Source organism: Peromyscus maniculatus, chromosome 4 (assembly GCF_049852395.1).
Source record: "Peromyscus maniculatus bairdii isolate BWxNUB_F1_BW_parent chromosome 4, HU_Pman_BW_mat_3.1, whole genome shotgun sequence".
Taxonomy (NCBI): Eukaryota; Metazoa; Chordata; class Mammalia; order Rodentia; family Cricetidae; genus Peromyscus; species Peromyscus maniculatus.
The window spans coordinates 6591396-6611993 of NC_134855.1; positions in this window are offsets into that span (position 1 = coordinate 6591396).

Here is a 20598-nt window from a genome sequence, read left to right on the forward strand (position 1 = left end):
AATGAATCAAGAAAGATTTTAATGGGTTTCCCATCTCCCACAGTCCAGGGCACCAGTCACTCTGCCAGTGCTAATGGCCACTATGCTTTGGTTTGCATAAAGGACTGGTAGCCACCTTGTTTCTCTCTGCAAAGCACCACCCTTGGCCCCTGCCACCATGGGATTCTGTGTCTCCTTGAAAGCTGGGGAGCCCAGGCAACAACTTCCCAATTGCTACACAGCAGAATACCATCATCTTCATGAGACCAGCTGCATCTGCTTGCAGAAGACACCACAGCTGGACTTGTTGACTGACCCCAGAAGGAGGGGCGGGTTGTAAGGTCACTGGACCCTCACCTCAGTATCCAGCCACTCTTCCCAGCCATTCATGTGCAAGTCTGTCTTGACTACATGAGGACTCAGAGGTCTAGAGGAGGGGCTAGAGGATATAGGCTGGGGAAGACTAGGAGAGAAATGCTCTATCTTATATGCAACTGGAGCGGGGGCAGTGGGGGGAGCACAGGGGCGGGGCAGTCATCATTCATACCCAGTGAAGACTTTCCAGTGTGGCTGCTTCGGGTCACCCATGCTCTCTGTAAGTAAACCCAATAAACTCACTGCCCCACCCCTGGAGAAAACTTTGGTGGAATCAAACTCTGGTTTGTTGTTGGGACCTTAGAATAAAGGAGGAAGATGTCACCTAACTCCAACCCCAATCCCAGAGAAAATTCTTAAAACACCAATACAACATATCTGTCTCTCTTACAGAGAAGACATACTGTGGAGTTCCCCAGGGTTGCTGACATGACACCCACCAAGGTTTTGTCTTTCTTTTTTTGTTGTTTTGTTTCTATGGTGTGTGTGTGTGTGTGTGTCTGTGTGTCTGTGTGTCTGTGTGTCTGTGTGTCTGTGTGTCTGTGTCTGTGTCTGTGTCTGTGTCTGTGTCTGTGTCTGTCTGTCTGAGATCAACCTTAGGTGTTCCTCAAGAGCAACCCACCTTGTTTTCTAAGACAAGATCTCCCTGGCCTGGGGTTCACTGATAAGGATGGGCTGTCTAGCCAGGCATCCTCCTGTCTCCACCTCCCCAGTGCTGGGATTGCAAGCACATGCCACCATGCCAGGTTTTTTTTTAGTGTGTTCTGGGGATTGAACTCAGGTCCTCATGCTTGTAAGGCAAGTACTTTACCCCCAGAGCCATCTCTCCAGCCCTTGACATGTTTTGTTAGTTGCCCAGACCAACCTCACATTTCTTGGGCTGAAGCAATGCTTCTACCTTAGATTCCCAAATAGCTGGAACTTAGTGTGTTCCACCACACCTGTCTTACCAATGTACTTCCTAAAGCTGTGGTTAGTTTGTCATCTGGAGCCTCCTGGGGGGGAGAGCAAGAGAGAAAATGGATGGGTTTCAATATGTCTTAGTCAGGGTTTCCATTGCTGTGAAGAGACACCATGAACATTTAATTGGAGATGGCTTACAGTTTCAGAGATTTAGTCCATTAACATCATGGTGGGAAGCATGGCAGCGTGCAGGCAGACATGGTGCTGGAGAAAGCTGGGAGTTCTAATCTTGATCCACAGGCAACAGGATGTGAGCTGTCCCACATTGAGAATGGCTTGAGCATGTAAGGGACATCAAAGCCCACCCCTACAGTGACACATTTCCTCCAACAAGGCCACACCTACTCCAACAAAGCCATACCTCCTAATAGTGCCACTCTCTATCGGCCAAGCATTCAAACACATGAGTCTATGGAGGCAATTTCTATTAAAACCACCACATTACACTCCCTAGCCCCCACAGGCTTGTAGCCATAAAATAATGCAAAATGCTTTTAGTCCAACTTCAAAAGTCCCCATAGTCTATCACAGTCTCAACAATGTTTAAAATTACAAAGTCCAAAGTCTCTTCTGAGACTCATGCAATCTCTTATATGTAATCCCCTGTAAAGTCAAAATAAAAAAGCAGATCACATACTTCCAACATACAATGCCACAGAATATCCATTACTGTTCCAAAATGCAGGAAAGGGAGCATAGTGAGGAAATACTGGACCAAAGCAAGACTGAAAACCAGCTGGGCAAACTCCCAACTCTGCATCTCCATGTCTGGTGTCAAGGCTCTTCAGATCTCCAGCTCCTCTCAGCTTTGTTGACTGCAACACACTTCTCTCTCTCGGGCTGGTTCCGCTCCCTGTTAGCAGCTCTCCTCTGCAGGTATCCCACGAATCTGACATTTCCAACATTTTGGTGTCTCCAAGGCAATCCAGGCTTCACCTTCAAAGCTTGCCACAATGGCCTTTCTAGGCCTCCATGCAGGGACATGCCTGGCACATGCCTGGCCTCAGTGGCTTTCCTTAGCTGTGGAGGAAGATTCAATATCCCCTTTATTCTATCCTTGACTCTAAAACCAGAACCACATGGCTAAAGCTGCCAAGTTCTGCTACTCATTGGTGCTGGAACATGGTCCCCTTGTTCAGTTACATCTCCACCAACTTTCTGTTTTTGATGGTTTCCTTCACTGCCTAAGCTTGGCTGCCTTGGAATATTCTCTGTAGACCAGGCTGGCCTCAAACTCAGAGATCCACCAAGCTTCTGCTTTCTAAGAACTAGGATTAAAGGTGTGCACCACCATACCAGGATCTAAGCTGTTCTTTAATTCCTTTTCACAAATTGGAAGCTTAGCTGGGTGTAGTCTTATTCTGAGGTCACCACCCCTGTTATTCCATTTCTTAATTTGTTTATCTCCTTGAACATGGGATTTAGCTCCATTCCACTTCCTGGTGTCTTTCTCCTCCTCAAATTATACGTTTTGTATTTTTCCTTTCCCAGCTTACTCCTTTTCATTATAGGTCTTCCTAAGAGTGAATACTAGTATCTTAGGGTTTCTGTTGCTGTGATGAAACATCATGACCAAAAAGCAAGTTGGGGAGGAAAGGGTTTATTTGGCTTACTCTTCCAAATCATAGTCCATCATTGAAAGAAGTCAAGACAGGAACTCAAACAGGACAGGAACCTGGAGGCAGAGGCCATAGAGGGGAGATGCTTACTGCTTGCTTCACATGATTTGCTCAGCCTGCTTTCTTATAGATCCCAGGAGCAGCAGCCCAGGGATGGAACCACTCACCATGGGCTGAGCCCTCCCCATTGATCACTAATTAAGAAAATGCCTTTCAGCTGGATCCCATGGAGGCATTTCCTCAACAGAGGCTTCTTCTCTGATGATTCTAGCTTGTGTCAAGTTGACACACAAAACCAGCCAGTACAACTAATAACCACATGACAGTGTCTATGTACTAGGCTGTTTTGAGATTTCCTTTGCCAATGCAATTAACCCAAAACTCTTCACTTTAGCCTCAGGCAGACTTTTCAGACAAAGGCAAAAAGCAGTCACATTCTTCACAGAAATATGACAAGAATGATCTCTAGGTAACATAATAAAATTCTTCTCCTCTAAGGCCTTTTGAGCCAGGTCCCCACAGTTCAAATCATCTTCAGCACTACGGTCTTCCATACTCCTTCTAGTATGGCCCATTAAGCAGTGCTTAAAGCATTCCACTGCTTTCCTAACCCAAAGCCCCCAAAACATGATCTGGCCTATCACATTAATATCCTAGTCCTTGGTACCACCACAAAATAATACATCCATTAGAGTATTCTAATTTCTTTTTTCTTGGACATCATACCCAACCCCACCTCTTCTGCCCATGCTATGTGAAGGGTGTTATGAAACTACAACATTGTTTCATGTGGGCTATACTGAGTACTGAGTATTCTAGCTACATAAACTATTATAAGTCTGGAATCTTCGCTTCCAGAATCTGTCATAGCTAGCATCAGCTGTAAACTTGATGCACCTGAAAAGAGGGAATCCTCCCAATTGAGGAATTGCCTCCATCAGATTGGTGGCACATTTTCTTGATTTCTGATTGACGTGGGTGGGCCCAGACCACTGTGGGCTGTCATTCCTAAGTAGTGGACATGGGCTGTATAAAAAAGGTGGCTGATAGTAGAACCTGGAGGCAAGCCAGAAAGCAGAAGTTCTTTTGAGATCTCCACTTCAGTTCCTGCCTTGGCCTCTCTCAATGATGGACTGTCACCTGTAAGCCAAATAGACCCCTTCCTCCCCAAATAGGTGTGGTCATTTTTTTAAATCACAGTAACAAAGAAGCAAGCTAAGATGCATTCATATAATCAAATTAGCTAGACCCAACATTATGCTCTTCTACCACAACCTGACCCTTTAGGGTGTCTTCCCATGTCAATATAACTCTGGGACATCTTGCATTTCCATTTCCATCATGCAATGTCTCCTTATGAGTTACACTTTGCACTTTATTCTCTGAAGCTTGCTATGCATTGAATCTGGTTATAAATCTAGAAACAATGAGGGGTGTGAGGTGGGCGCTGCAGGCTGCAGGAATATATCATAAGAACTCAGCTGGTTATGGCAAAGTCACTACCTGGAGGGATCAGGGAATTCCTCCAGAGGAAGCCAAATCCCAAGGAGTTTTTGGAATTACTTGGCTTGTTATATATCAGCTGTCTTCTGTTATGAAAGTCATGTGTGCCTTCATAGTTCTCCCAGTTGACTTTTCCCTAAGAAGGGCTAACAGTGTAGACTGATCACTGTCTGGACATACACATTCCGGGTATTTGGAGAACAGCCTCAGGAAAGGCTTTCTCTGGAATCAAATTATATCCCTTAGCCACTTTCAAGTGTTGTGCCCAGATCGTGACCCCCAGAGAGACCACCAAAGACGAGCATGCCAGAATGCAAAAGCAAGGTTTAATTCTGGATATACAAGCCTAGGCAGGGACTTCGTCCAATACATCCAACGCAGTGGAGGCTGGAGGAAGTGCCCGCCTGTCTGCAAGCTCAGTTTTTAAAGGGAAAAATCACAAGGTTATATCATTTAGGGGTGCTAGTACGGGTACAATTCTGATTGGCTCACTTCTAGGGACTTCTAAAAGTTACTTCTAAGGGAGTGGTTGCCCGCCACCATTTCTCATTGGCTGCCCTCAGGTGGGGGCATTTCTGTGGTCAGTTACCCTGGAAACCAGGAAGAGGACATTCCATAGTCCGGCAGGCATTACTTCGTGACTATCTTGTGACTCTGTACTTTTACACTTCCTGGTTTCTGGAATCTGAACTGACTGGTTTCAGTAACTAATGGCCTGTTCCTAGAAGGAGAAATGTTAGGCCTTAGTTTTTGGGTGAAAGCATTTTGTTCTTATTTCTAAGATGGCTCATTTTGGTCTCACACAAGAACTACAGGAAACACCACCAAGGTGGGTGCCCAACTTCCGAGGATAACAATGATAACAGCCCACATGCAAGTCTCCTGTTAAATTCCACAAAGAGACACCACCCGGGGGGCGCCCAACTTCTGAGGACTAACAATGATAGCAGCCCACAGGCAAGTCTCCTGACTTAAGGCAAATTCCACAAGGAGACATCGCCTAGGAGAGGTGGACATTAAATAATAGCTTTACACAATTTAGCTTGGACCCTCCCTATATATACCGGGACTTCCAGGGCACAGGACTGAGAAGAGAAAAGAGAATGGGAGAACTAGATGGGTAAGAACTTGAGAGGAACAAACTGAGATGGGGAAGAAGTAGATTGAAGGGCTAGAAGAGAGGACTAGAGGAACAAGATGGAAGATGAGGAAGAGCCAGATGGGGAAGAACAAGATGAGGAAGAGCCAGATGAGAGAGAAGGAGATGGGAGAGGAGCTGATAGGGGAAAGAACTAGATAGATGAGAACCTAGAAGGGACAGAACTAGATGAAGGAATTAAGATAGAACCTAGAGGGGACAGTAGATAAATATAGAGAGAAATCAGGCAAGAAAGGAGCTAGACATGAGAGCAGAATAGAAGCTGTGTAGAGAGAGAACTATCAAAAAATAATAAAGTGTATGAAGAGTCTTGTGTACATAGATTCATTTCTTTTCATCAAAGATTAATTATCAGCTGGTTGTAGATTCTTCCCGGACCCTGGGAGGGGACTATCGAGGGACTGGACCCCCATAGACCCCGATAGGTGGGAATTCTGGAAGAAGTTAGCCTTCCCCTTGCAAGAACAAGGGCTAGGAAGGTGGCTGGGTGGTAAAGTTCTTGATGTGCAAGTGTGAGGACTTGACTCGGGGCTCCAGAACCTGTGTCAAAAGCTGGGCCTGCCAGTGCACATCTGTTATCTCCCTGCTGGGGAGGCAGAGACAGGAGGATCCCTGTGTTGTATGGTGGACAAGTCTGGCCCCATGATGAGTTTCCAGGTTCAGCAAGGGATAGCTCAAAAACAAATAAAGTGGAAAGCAATTGAAGACACACGATGTCAGCCTCTGGCTTACACACACACACACACACACACACACACACACACACACACGCGCGCGCGCACGCGCACATACACACATACACCTCAGGAAAAGCCATTATAGATTTTCCAGGTAAAAGGTAAGTAAGTAATCTCAAAATGTAGAGGGGATATTTTGACATATAAATGGGTTGATGGGACTAGGGGCTCAGAGTTCTATTCCCCATCAGTCTGCCCAGATGTCCATATTCCAAGTTTCTAAGCACCGCTCCTTCTAACCCTTAACTTTAATTTAACATGAGTCCCTCATGGCTGGAAATCGAACTATCATTGTTATTTAACTACCAACAGAATCAGATTTTGGATTTGACTTTCAGAACTCTCAACCTCCAGACCCAAGACAGAGTTTGGGGGGGGGTAATACTTAGGAAACTCATAAATACTTTTTTGGGGGGAGGGGCTTTTCATCCATTTCAGTTTTTGAAAATTCTCTTTATTATTATTATATTGTGTGGATGAGTATGTGTGTGCATGTGTGCACATGAATGCACATGTGGGTCAGAGGCAAAGTCATTAACAAGCCTACTGTCTTAGTTAGTTACTTATTATTAGTTAGTTACTATTGCTGTGAAGAGACACCATGAACACAGCAACTCTTATGAAGAGAACATTTAATTGAGGGCTTCAGAGGTTCAGTCCATTATGATCATGAAGGGGAGCATGGCAGCATGCAGGCAGACATGGTGCTGGAGCTGAGAGTTGCTACATCTTGCAGGCAACAGGAAGTCAACTGATTCACTGGGCAGTATCCTGAGCATATGAAACCTCAAAGTCAACCTCCACAGTGACACATTTCCTCCAACAAGGCCATTCCCTTGATGCTGCCTCCTGGTGGCTCCCTCCTCCGTGATTCCCTTGTTGAGCATCCTCTGATGGACCTGGATGCTCCTGATCTTGTGAAGCAGAGATGAGGTAATACAGACTGGGGCCACTCAGAAGCTCAGCATCAGGTTCACCCAAGAACACATATGGAAGAATAGTGGCAGAGGGATGGGAGATGTTCTTGTCAGTATAGTGTTTTCCTGGTGAGCATGAGGACCTGGGTTCAGATCCTCAGCACCAACGGGGGGTGGGGGGGGGCGGGAGAGCCTGTCATGCCCATTGACAGGAAGTTCCCTAAGTTCACTGCCCAGGCAGGCTAGCCAAATTGATTAACTCCAGGTTCAGTAAGAGACTCTGCCTCAGAAAATAGGGTGGAAAGTGGAAGACACAGTTGTCAACCTGTAGACTCTGCACACACACACACACACACACACACACACGGTCTGCTGGTACCCAGAAGATAGTCATTTTCACCTTAAGAGGTCCAGTGACCACCTACATGCCCTCCTCATCGGAGCAACCTTGGCACCTGCACAGTCCTTGGTCCCAAGAAGCCATGTATCAATTCAGAAAAGATTTCCCAAATGACATCTGAGGCCACAAGACTCTCCTGAGTTCTTTAAGATGATAAAGATCAGATGTGGCCACAAGACAGGAGTGTCTCAGGCAGGTGAAAGTTCTAGATGGATACAGTGCAGAGCTGGGGTCGCTCATGGAGCCACCCCAAGGACAGTGGGTAAGTGCCTTTTCAAGGGTTAGGGGAAATTCTCAAGAAAATCCCCAAGTGATCCTCTTACATTTGAATATCACCTACCTGGTCACAGTCAGGGGAGGGAACTTGTGGTAGGGGCCATCTTATCTTGGGGATGCCTGGTCCTCTGGCAAGGTGCTCACAGCTGTGAGCTAGGTTGAGATATAAGAGGAATAGAAAACATTTCTTTAAGTTAAGAATTATGAGCCGGGTGTGGTTAATCCTAGCACTCAAGTATCAGAGGCAGGAGGATCTCTGTGAGTTCAAAGCCAGCCAAGTCTACATAGTGAGTTCCCGGACAGTGAGCGCTGCATAGGAGACCCTGTCTGGAAAAAAAAAATTAAGATGTATTTATTTTTGTTTGATGTGCATGAGTGCTCTGCCTGCATGGATGTCTGTGCACCACATGCCTGTAGTGCCCATGGAAGCCAGAAAATGGTGTCACATCCCCTGGAACTGGAGTTACAGACAGTTGTGTGCCACCCTGTGGGTGCCGGGAACTGAACCCGGGTCCTCTGGAAGAGCAGCCAGTGCTCTTAACCTCCGAACCATCTCTCCAGCCCCACAGGGAAAAAAATGTAAACATTACAATACAGAGATAAAGAGAAGGATTATCAGGAGAGGTGGGAAGCAGGAGTGACCACACCCAAGGTTCTGAGCACAGTGGAGCCCAGCCAGGCTGCCTCTCTCCCAGCCTCTCCCTCAGAGCCCAGCCAGGTCGCCTCTCTCCCAGCCTCTCCCTCGGAGCCCATCCTGGGTGCCTCTCTCCCAGCCTCTCCCTCGGAGCCCAGCCAGGTCGCCTCTCTCCCAGCCTCTCCCTCCTCCATCCTACCTTCCTATTTGTTTCTTTCTTCCCTTCCTTCCCGCCCCACCGCTCCCCTCTCCAGGAGAGAGGAGATGGCTGGGCCGGTCTGTGGTTCAGTGGTTAGCAGTTATAGATTACTGGTCACATATTTTACACTCGGCAGCATGAAAAAGAAAAGGGCATAAAAGTGCAATTAAGTGTCTGAACTGTTGCTATTTTGGAAATTAAAACAGCCTACATCGTGCTCCGTGCAACTTCGATTACTGACTCAGGGCTGAGAAACAGTTATTCCCACCCCTTTAACCAACTTCTTTCCCATAAAAACCCGTTGTTAATGGGTCCCCAGGGACCTCTGAAAATAAGATCTGTAATAAAGAAATTAATAACATGCAGAGCAGGCCACAGCTAAAAAGCTTTTTAGAAAACATTAATGGTTCTGTTCTGAGTGAGGAATATGTGGGCCCGATTCCTCCCTCTAGGATTTGCTGGCTGGCCGGTGCCAGGGTGGGGGGTGAAGAGGGATGAATGAGCTTCTAGGCCGTGGAGGCAGCAGGGGGTCATCCCCTAAGTGGGAGGATGGCCACCCCTGGGGTGACAGCAGCCCCCAGCTCTGCTTCAGCTGCCTCCCTCCCTGCCCTCGGCTCCCGTCCCCCCCCCCTGCAGTTCACATCTATTCCTGTCCACTTCCCATCCACTCTCCCCGCCCTGTCTGCCTCTCTCATCTTTACCACTGTCTGTGTCTCTGTCTTTCTTCCCCATCTCTCTCTGTGTCATCTCTCTCCCTATCTCTGTGTCATCTCTCTCCTATCTCTGTGTCTCTGTCTCAGACTCTGTATCTCACTGTCTCTGACTGTCCCTCTGTATGTCTCTGTCTGTCTGTCTCTCCCCCCTTTGTGTTCTTTGTGTGCCTGTTCTTTTTCTTTCACCGTCTCTCTGTCTCTGCATCTCCTTATATTTCTGGACCTCTGTCTGTCTGCCTGCCTGCCTGCCTGTCTGTCTGTCTGTCTGTCTCTCTCTCTCTCTCTCCTTTGCCCCTCCCATCACCTCCCACCCCCACCACTGCCTCCACGCCTCTGTGTACCACTGTCCCTCATCATCTGTGCTCCCTGGATGCTGTTTTCTCCCTTCCGTTCTTTCCTCTGTCCCTGCCTCCCGTGGAGTTTCTCTGGGCTCGCCTGTGTTCCCCACTATCCAGACAGACTTGTGCAGTCCTGTACGGCTCAGCAATCATCAGCTGAGAAACGCCTCCTGGAGAATTTCCTCACCGTGTGCTTAGTGAGCTCACCCACCTGACCCCTGGAGTCCCTGGCCAGTGAGCTCCTCCAGGGCGATCATACTCGCTGCCCCTAGTTAGGGCAACCTCACTGTCTGGTGTGTGACTGTGTGTGCCCATGTTTCATGTGGGTACTTGTATTGAATGTTTACATGTGTACACATGTCACACATGTATGTGTGTGATGGTTAGTCTTCACGGCCAATGTGGCTAGATTTCACATCATCAAATTGATGCACATCTGGGTGTTTTTGTGAGGAATTTCCAGAGAGATTTAACTGAGTGAGTGAACTCCTTGGGTGCAGGTAGTGCCCTCCTGTGGTCTGGGGGCTCAGCCTGCATACATACCAGTGTGTAAGAAGGCGTGGCACACGGGCATGCCTCTGTCTTTGCTTCCTGGCCCATCACCATGTGGCTTGTGCTCTCCCACCATGGCCCCCTGGCCTTGATGGATTGGGCCTCAATGAGACAAAACAAGTAATTCTCTTTTGAAGGTGCTCCTGTCCTGTGTTTGGTCACAGTGACATGAAAAGTGGCACAATGTGCCACCTCCCTGTTGCTTTCTCAGTCACCTTCCTCCATCTTGCTTCCATGCTTCTTGTCTGCCCGTCTGTCTCCATCTCTCCTGGCCTTGCTGCCTCTCTCATCCCTGTCTCCAGCCCTGTACCTCCCAAGACTCCTGCATCCTCAGCATAAATCCCAAGCGAAGTTGGGATTTTCCTACACTTGCGTTTGAAGTTGTGACAATTATGTGAGGACCAGGAAGACTTGGGAATGAGCCACAAGAGGGAGGGAGCCACTACCCACAGCTGTCCTGCCTCCTGCTGAGGAGCTTTGGAGTCAGACCCATTCCACACGTTTGCCCACTTCCTCACCGGCACCCTTCCAGCGCCGTCCCCCCTCCCCCCACACACACCTGGAGTGGTGTGCCTTTGAAAGCTGGTCCCTGGGAAGCACCTCCTTAGAGGGCTGCTTTGGAGCAGAGGACCCTTTCGAAGAATCCTCAGTTTTGCTCCTCTCAATTGAATTTACGTTGTTACAAGCTAGAGCCTGCGATATGTGGGGCTGGCACCTCCAAGTACCCAAGTGCTGAGCACAGCGTGTTCCTTAACGGTGTCGTCGTCCTCAGACACAAACCACCGGTTCACAGCTGCCCTCTCTGCCCCTTAAACTCTAATGCTCTTCTTCTTTTAAATAAAACTTTACACTTTTCATGTTTCTGCTCCTCTTGTCTCTCTCTTGTGCGCTACAGACCTGGACGAGGTCGGGGAGCAGGAGCTACACTAGCCTGAAAACTCTCCTGTCTTAAAATGCCTCCCACGTAACAAATGAATCTAATACTTTTAGGTTTAGCCTTACTAAAGTTCTCAGGACACTAGCGGAATGAAACCAGGATTTAAAATATATATTTAAATACACGTGTATACACATATACATATATGTATGTATGTATTACATTACATAAACATGAATACCCTAAAGCCCAGTTCCTGATAGAATCCTTGTTCTCCTCTGACACCTCATGAGCTAGGCCCCTACCATCTGTATTTCTCTTGACATTTGGTTGTTCAAATTCCCACTATGGGGATTTATTAAGCTCTGTTTATAACTCCAGAGTTTCTGTAGCCTACAACTCCAAACTTCTCCATTTCCCTCCTTCAATTCGGTTCCAAAAGCCCAGAACAAACGGCATGGTCAGGCCTTTCGCAGTACAAACCTCACGGTCGGCACGTCACAGCACAAACCTCATGGTCGGCACGTCACAGCACAAACCTCACGGTCGGCACGTCACAGCCACAGCTCACTCCTGGCACCAATTTTCTGTATTAGTTACTGTTGTGTTGCTATAACAAAGTGTCCGACAGAAGCAAATTAAGGAAGGAAGAGTCTTTTCTGGCTGAGTGTTTGGAGGTTCAGCCCATCATGGCAGGACAGGCAGGCAGGAGCCGGAAACAGCTGGTCACGTGTCAGCCGTCAGGGGACTGAGAGAGGAGCACCTGTGCCCAGCTTGTTTGTTTTGTTTTGTTTTGGGTTTGGGTTTTTGTAGCAGGAATCTTAGAAGGTCTTATTAATAAAATCAAACCTAAAGCCAGTTATTGTGCTGTAAGATCAGAGAAGCAGAACAAGCCACAGCTACCTCGCCTCACCAGTTCCTCAGCTGATCTTGTTTCCTCAGATTAGAAACCTCTGAGTCCTCATCCAGAATGAATCTCAGCTGAATTGCTGCTCCAAAGCCTGAAGCTTAACCAGCTCTACTTCCTGGTCCTCATGCCTTATATACCATTCTGCTTTTTGCCATCACTCCCTGGGATTAAAGACTCACTTTCTGGGATTAAAGGTGTGAGTCACTATGCCTGGCTGTTTCCAATGTGGCCTTGAACTCACAGAGAGATCCAGAGGGATTTCTGCCTCTGGAATGCTAGGATTAAAGGCGTGTGCTACCACTGCCTAACCTCCATATTTAATATTGTGGCTGTTCTGTCTCTGACCCCAGATAAGTTTATTAGAGTGCACAATATTTCAGGGAACACAATACCACCACAGGTTTTGTTTTTTGTTTAATTCTGTCTGGGCCTAGAATGCAAATGCTACCCACATTTGGGGTGAGTCTGCTCCAGTTAAGCCTTCCTGGAAACACCTGACAGACATGCCCATGGCTGAGTTTCCATGACAATTCCAACTCCAGGGAAACCAACAGCCATGGATGGTTAATTATCACAGTGGCACTTTCTCTTTTCTTGATGTGCCTTTATTCTCCATGAATGAGCACATTGAGAACATCTTTTCACACTGCTCTGTGCCCAGTGGAGATGAGGTCTAGAACCTGTTTACATCTCATTTCTTTATAGGTGAATTCTCTTTGTGTGGAGCAGGTCACTTTCGTGGTCCTAGATCTCTAATACATAAATGTTTACCTTGTCAAAATCTACTCACCCTGACTCTTAACTTTTCCTTCACACTTATCTTCTCTTTGTTCTATGTTCTAGGAGACTATTTCAGCTCACTAATTTATACTTCAGCAAAGTAAGTGTTTACAATATACTGCTTGCCTTTCAGGTATTAGTTTTTCCTAGTCATTGTGGTAAAATCCACATACAAATACCATCCTAACCTACTCTGAGTATATGGTTCTGGTACCAAACACATTCACACCATTGTGCGATACATTGTGAGTGACAAACACATCCGCCACTGTCCTTCTCGAGAGCACTTCACCTTGTGTTCTGTGTAACCTGTTTTCCTTGAAAGCCCACTCTGACAAGATGTAACTCAGAGAGGAAAGGGTTTGTTTGGCTTACACTTCCAGATCACAGTCCACCATGGAGGGCAGTGGCACAGGAATCCAAACAAAACCATGAAGCAGAAATTGTATAGGAATGTTGCTGGCTAGCTGGCTCCCACAGGCTCACACTCAGCTAGCTTTTTTAGATAGCTCAGACCATCTGCCCAGGGAACGGAACCACCCAGGGTGGGCTGGGCTGTCTCATATCAATTAACAATCAACAGACATGCCCACAGGCCAATCTGGTCTGGGCAGGCCCTCAAAGGAGACTCCCTTCTCAGGTGAGTCCAGGCTGTGTCAAGTTGACAGTCAAAGCTAACTAAGACACTTCACAACACCAACGTTCTCCAGTGCCCCCTCTGCAGGCAACCTCTCTGGCATTTCCTCTACGAACTTGACTTCTCTGAGGACCCTGTAAGTCAGACCCCACAGTATGTGTGGATTATTTTGGGTGTGGATGATTTCACTTAACGTGATGTTTTCAAGTTTCATCCATGGCACAGCTTGTGTCATGACTTACTTCGTTCTATGCATGTGTGTCCATGATGAGTGTGTGACACACGTGCATGCATACATGCATGTGAATGCAGATGCATATGTGTCAAGATGTGTGTGAGGTCAGAGGTCAGCCTTGGTGTTGGCTCCCATCTTCTACTTCATTTGAGACAGGGTCTCTTGTTGTTGGGTGACAGGTACACACGTCCAGGGAGTCTCTGTCTCTCAGCTCATCGCAGGACACCAGGATTACAGATTTGTGCTACTGTGCCTAGTAATTCCTTCCTTTCTGAAGGAAGTGCTGAATAAAACTCCATTGTACATACATGCCATCTTTTATTTACCCATCCATCTTCTGATGGACAGGTGTGTTGCTTCTAACTCTTGGCTATTGTACTATTGCTGCTGTGAAGATAGATGTACAAAGCTTGCTTTGAGTACTTATTTTTAGTTCAATGGGGTCTATGCCCAGAAGTAAAATTACCAAGTCATATGCTAATAATATTTTTAACCTTTTGTGAGACTGCTATACAGTCTTCCATGGCAACTGTATCATTTTACACTCTCATCCACCATAACCTTGTGCACTTGATACCACAGAACCAAAACTTATAAACAGTTATGATGATAAAACTTGTATTATGCTTTTTATCACAATTTCGTCAATACCCATCAACATTTGTGTGTTCAGTTTGTTTGCCTGTTTATTTATTTTGGAAGGGGTCTTCCTAACGGGAGGGGAGGAGCAAGTGTGGAACTGTCCTGGGATGAGTGCCCAGCCACCCCTTACACAAGGTGAGGCAGTAGCAGTAGTAGAGGCTGGGACAAAAAATCAGGACCCTTCTCGGGATGCAGGCAGCCACTCAGCTGCCAGAAACGTTCCCTACCGAAATCTTGCAGCTCCTCTCTTCCTGGGACTGCCTTTGGCCAAAGGGCCATGTTTCCCTGGGTTCTGCTTCCCCAGGGATGGCACACCTCCGGTTTTTGCTGGTGCAGAAACAACAGCATCAGGGTCTTTCCCTCTTCTCCACGCTGTACTGGGGCCCATCCCTCTGTAGCCCCCAGAGCTCCATGAGCTCAGCTCTTTGCTGTATTATGGGATTGCTTACCTTCACCCCCATTCGGCCCCACTCCCAATTCCTGTTCATGAGAGCCGGAAGAACCAGATAAAGGCATATGTCTCCATTCTCAGGCTGCAGATCCTGAAGGTGAATCTAAGAGGCGCCACACTGCATGCTGGGGTGACGCCATAGGACGTCACCCTGACTTGTAGGACAGGAAGGGCCAGTGGCACACAGCTGAGGCGCCCAACTGCACAGCTTTGGGCTCGGAGCTCGGCATGGAGACCGTCTCCCTTCAGTGGACACTCCTCCCACCAGTGTCCCCAGGACCCAGAAGCTACTGATAGCCCCGCCCACACGTCACAGAGGACACACACCTCTACCTTGACCTCTTCATTCGGACACTGACCCACATGCAGTCTTGGAGTAGCAGACCAGCCCACTGGTGCGTGCTGCTCACCAGTAAACCCTTCCCACTTGGCAACCTCATACTTACCTCCCTGGCTTCCCTTAAATGACCCTTTCCTGATGCCTTTCCTGATACCCTTCATCGCCTACCCCCTTTGCCTCCCCACTTTGTGCTTCCCGATGCAATCCCTGCATCCTCTGCATGTGTGTGCTGTCCCCCTACCTAGACTGGGTGCCTCTTGAGGCCAGAGATTGAGTGTGATTCTCCATGCCCAAGTGAGTACCAGGCCAAGAGCTGGCATTAGTGTGCATGGCCTGCAGGGGATGAGCCTGGTTTGGTCCTGGGATCATCAAAGTCTCTGCCTGCTCTTGTTCCTGTACTGCTTAGCTTAGGATTTAGATTCTGCTCCCCGTGCCCTAACCCAGGGGCCTGCATCTGCCCAGGCATGTTGATGAGCCAGGCAAACTTGGAAAAGTCCCAGAGAGCTGACCAGGCCCAGGATGTAGCAGCATGACATACAGGATGGCCAGGGTTAAGAGGTGCCGGTGTGCAGGCACCCACCTGCCCTGCAGACCTGAGAGTGGGGGGTGCCTTCTGTTTCACGCCTGGGGGCTTCACTTTCCCCCCTGAGCCCAGTCCTGCTCTCTAGTCATAGCCATCTAACAGTCACATGTGACATTTAGAATAGGGTCCTGTGGCCATGCACCAGCTCTGAGCCACTTAATTCACACCAACACCCTTACAGGATGGGAGCCATGACATCCCCATTCTGTGAGGACACAGAGGTGAGTGCCTGCCTGGTTCTCCAGAGCTTGGCTTGCAGACTGCCCTGGCCCCGAAGGTCATCTTGACCCCGAAGAGGAAACCACTTTGATCCAGGGATTTTCACCAGCCCTGTCTTCCCCACAGTTCCACCTCAGGGCCTTTGCACACGCCGGGGTCAGGTGCTACAACCTCAAAGCCATCTCAGACAGTGAGGACCTGGGACTTCTCCATCTTCCAGAGGAAGAAACTGAGTCCGAGGAGGAATGGTGTCTGACCCACGCCACCCAGGGGCTGCAGAGCTGTGGAGTCTTTTCTTCTCCCATCTCCTCTGAGCCCTCTGTGAGACCCTTCCACCAACCCTCACCTCATCAGGTATTTATGGTTTTGCCCATAAAAGGACAAGCCGTCCGATAAGATAGAAACATTTTATGGGGCAACAAAAATATAGATAAAATTTTATAGTGTGAATCAGGAGGAGGGAAGTATTACATTCCACAAACACCTTTAAAATTTAAACAGCCCCCATTGTAGGGTCCCTGGAGCCGAACTTAAATAATGGATCAGAAAAGGGATAAATCTCCCAGGTCCCCTGTGTGACAAGGAAGAGTTCTGATCGACAAGGAGACAGGAAGGGGGAGGCACTCGCCGGCCGGTGCTGCGCTGGGCCCTGGCGGGCCGCAATGCGGGCACACAGCCTCTGTCTTTATTGTACTTATAAAATATACATGGCCCTTTATTGAATTGCCTGCTGTCGAAATCTGCAAGAACGTTATTGCCTTTTACTGTCCTGGAGAGAAGCAGAGCGGCAACATCTGTGTAATTTCATAAGATGCAGGAGCCATAAATCGGATTGTGCCGGATATAAGATCGATCGTAAAAAATCACGCATTGAACAGAGATCGGGGAAGCTGGGAAGCGGCAGGGGTAGGAGCCACTCAGGGCGGGGCCCTGCTCCGCACCCCATGTGCATAGTGCCAGGTGAGACCCCTGTCAGCGAGTATTTGGAAGGAAGAGGGCCTTTTCTGGGCTTCTGAGGGGAAGGTCCCAATGGACTCTTAAAACCTACCCCAGGCTCCCAGGCACCAACCCACAGGAAGGAAGCCAGAGGGAGGCCCAGGATGGGAGGTCCTGGGTTCATGAAAGGGACAGAGGCTGTGGAGGCACCCATGGGCAGAGTCACCCACTCACTCACAGGCATGCCCGCTGCTGGGGAATACCGACAGACACAGGGGTACAAAATGAGACTGAGAGCCCCCATCCCAATCCTCAGACCACTCCCGGGAACACACATTTAGGTGTCTGATTTTCCCTTCTAGCAAAGTTTGCTTTGCATTTTCACAAATATGAATCAAAGCTCAGCCCTTTTGAGATGTGTGTTGATGTTTGGGAGGGAGATAATGAATAAAAACCTTGGCTCTCACCTCAGCAGCAACGAGAAGTCAGAAAGACAAGTCAAACTTTCACTGAGAAGGGGACGGGAGGAGAGCAGAGGGCTCACTCTGCGCACACGAGAACCCAAGTTCAGATCTCCGGTGACCACGCAGAAAGCTGGTGAAGGCGGCGTGAGCCTACATTTCATTGCTTGGAGGGCAGACAGAGGCTTGCCGAGGCCTGCTGGCCAGCCAGTGAGAGGCTATGTCTCAAAAAATAAAGTGGAGAATGATAGAGGAAGACATCCAATGAACACACAAACATATTAACCATTATTACGTATATATTACAGAGAGAGAGAAAGTTTCAGGGCAGCCTGGGCTACACAGCAAGACCTGTTTGAAATGAGTCTCTGGAGTGACCAATCAGGCTGAATAGAAAAGCATGGCTGCTATGAGTGAGCCAGGACTCTCCTCCTAAGATGTTCCAAGGCTCCCCCCGCAAAGGCAGAGTCTCCTGGGGGCACCCCTGTCAGGAGCAGCCACCAGGCACCACTCCTTGAGCATCAGGAGTGGAGAGCAAGCAAGGTTCCCCTCATACGCACTGAGTGAATTTCACTCCCCTAGACTCAGGATGCACGGGGCAGAGAGAGGCATTCTTCATGGATACACCAATCTCCATAGCAACAAAGGCCCATTTGTCCCTTCCCCTTGAGATGAAGTCCCCAAAAACACATCAGACGATGTAAAAAGAGAAACCCGGGAGATGGCTCAGCCAGCGACTTGCTTGCTACACAACGTGGGGACCATCCCAGAATCCATGTAAAAAGATGGGTGTGGTGACGTTGGTTTGTAATCCCAGGACGGAGAAGATGGAGTGAGATGCCTGGGGTGCAATGGCCAGCAGTCCAACTGAATCAGTGAGCTACAAGGTCAGTGAGAGACCCTGTCTCAAAGAATAACTCAGAGAGCGACTGAGGGAGACTCTCAAGGTGGACCTCTGGCCTCCACACACATGTGCATGTACATACCATGAACACACATACACACACACACACACACACACACACACACACACACACACACACACTTTCAAAGTATACATGAAGAGAACCACAGAAAACACCACAGAAGAGAGGGTGGGAAAGCCCGAGGATGGGTGAAATCGTCATGGCAACCATGAACCCCGCAGCCATGGCTACCTGCACATGACTGGGCCCTCCTGCTCTTCATCACAAGTAGAGGAGGGGTCCCCAGGCCCCGTCCCTCCCTGAGGAGGGACGACAATTGCTGTAGGAGAGGCAGTCAGAAGGAAGGAAGAGCATGTCAGACACTAAGGGGGTGAGTACAATCACAGTACACTGTGTAGACACGAAACCGTCAGAACATAAGGAAGAAGACCCTAAACACCGCAACAGAAGGGGAGGGGAGGAAGCTCCACCCAGGACTGACGGCCATTGTTCCTCTCCCCCACCCCTTGGTTTTTCAAGACAGGGTTTCTCTGCATGACCTTGGCTGTCCTGGATCTCACTCTATAGACCAGGCTGGCCTCGAACTCACAGAGATTCCCCTGCCTCAGCTGCCACAGTACTGGAATTAAAGGTGTGGCCACCGCACCCAGCTTGCTTTATCTTTTTAATCACAGGGCTCTTGCCGTCTAGATGTGTGAAGAGGTTCAGAGGACACACAGTGGTGCTGAGAAGCCGGGCGGCGGTGGTGGCGCACGCCTTTAAACCCAGCACTCGGGAGGCAGAGGCAGGCGGACCTCTGTGAGAGAAACCCTGTCTCAACAAACAAACAAGACGTGGTGCTGAGACAGGAGCGGCTTGCTTCCAAAGCGCCTCCCCGAAGATGCACTGCTGTGCAGCAAACGCCCCCTAGTGCAGGGCTTTGGGAGGTTCGTTCTGGTGTCTCACAGTCCCCTCAGGTTTAGGTCTCTGGGGCACAGCTTGACTAAGTCCCCATCCCGGGAGCCTCTCAGAGGCTGCAATCAAGGTCTCAGGGGGGCTGTGGTCATCTCAAGGGTTGGCTGGGGATGGAGCTGCTTCCGTGTGGTCCAGGCAGGACTCGGTGTCCTGTGGGCACTGGCCGGGGGCACTGGGCTCCATCTGGCTGAAGCCTCTCCAGCATAGCAGCTTGCTTCAGCAACGTCCACAAGCTGAGGAGACAAGAAGAAAGAACACTAACAAGAGAAACACCAACTCCTTTGTCTTCTCGGCCCTCGCCGAGTCCCCAAAGTGGCTTCTCTTCCTGCTGCCACATGTTATTCATTAGGAGCAAGTCACACTCGAGGGGAGGTGGCACACAGGAGCGCCAACGCCAGACATGGCCGCTTGGAGCCATGTCGAGAGCTGCCTATCATAAGCATTCTGTCTAGAACAGCCCTTCTCAACCTGTGGGCCGGGACCCCTTTGGGGACTAGCCACCCTCTCACAAGGGTCACCCATCAGATGTCCTGCATGTCAGATACACACATCATGAGTCACAACAGCAGCACACACTAGGTAACTGGGTAAACAGATGTAATGAAATTTAAAGAGCAACTTCAGAAGAGGAGGTTGCTTCACTTGGGCTTGCAGTTTGAGGGAACACAGTCCTTCATGGTGGGGAAGGCATGGTGACAGAGCATGAGGTGACGGAGTGTGAGGTGATGGAGTGTGAGGTGACAGTGTGTGGTGACGGAGCGTGAGGTGACGGAGCGTGAGGTGACGGAGTGTGAGGTGATGGAGTGTGAGGTGACGGAGTGTGAGGTGACGGAGTGTGAGGTGATGGAGTGTGAGGTGACAGTGTGAGGTGACAGAGTGTGAGGTGACAGGAGTGTGAGGTGACAGAGTGTGAGGTGACGGAGTGTGAGGTGACGGAGTGTGAGGTGACGGAGCGTGAGGTGACGGAGTGTGAGGTGACAGGAGTGTGAGGTGACAGAGTGTGAGGTGACAGAGTGTGAGGTGACAGGAGTGTGAGGTGACGGAGTGTGAGGTGACAGGAGTGTGAGGTGACAGAGTGTGAGGTGACAGAGTGTGAGGTGACAGGAGTGTGAGGTGACAGAGTGTGAGGTGACAGGAGTGTGAGGTGACAGAGTGTGAGGTGACAGGAGTGTGAGGTGACAGAGTGTGAGGTGACAGGAGTGTGAGGTGACAGAGTGTGAGGTGAAGGAGTGTGAGGTGACGGAGTGTGAGGTGACGGAGTGTGAGGTGATGGAGTGTGAGGT